Genomic DNA, 560 nt, shown 5'->3' with positions numbered 1-560 from the left:
AGTAATGAAAAGTGTTATTTTAACTTGAGTTACATACTATGACAATTTTAATTTTTTAGTTAGGCCTGGGTTTTGCATAATTACCTAGGCCTACTAAAAACGCTTTCTGGGAAAAGCACAAAGAGTATGGAAAAGCGCGTTTTTCTTCATCTGATCAAATGAAACAGAATGACAGTTATTTTCAAATTAAGAGAAGAGCTGAGAATATAGGCAGCTCTAAAATACTGGATGCCATAAGACCTGCCAAAATTGCAAAACATCAAATGAATGTAAAAATGAGCTAGTTATTAAAATTAGGCATAGTAATCGGCAGGTTCTTGATTACAAGGCTAGACCAAGTTAATTACATGTAACGCCGAAATGATAATAATAACAATAATAATAATTATTATTATTATTATTATTATTACCTGTACTTAAGGGGAACTTGGACAAAGGGGAAATAACACAAAAAATATTCCCCTTGGGCTAGTTATTATTTATAGGCCTAGTAAATAGTATATGTAGGTTCTTCATTTCAAGCCTTAGGCCAAGGTAATTATATGCTGAAATGATTACCT

The sequence above is a fragment of the Anneissia japonica genome, unplaced genomic scaffold (genome assembly GCF_011630105.1).
Source record: "Anneissia japonica isolate Jap-2015-1 unplaced genomic scaffold, ASM1163010v1 scaffold695_len1296351_cov181, whole genome shotgun sequence".
In the NCBI taxonomy this organism is placed as follows: Eukaryota; Metazoa; Echinodermata; class Crinoidea; order Comatulida; family Comatulidae; genus Anneissia; species Anneissia japonica.
Note: the sequence above shows the minus strand (reverse complement) of the source record.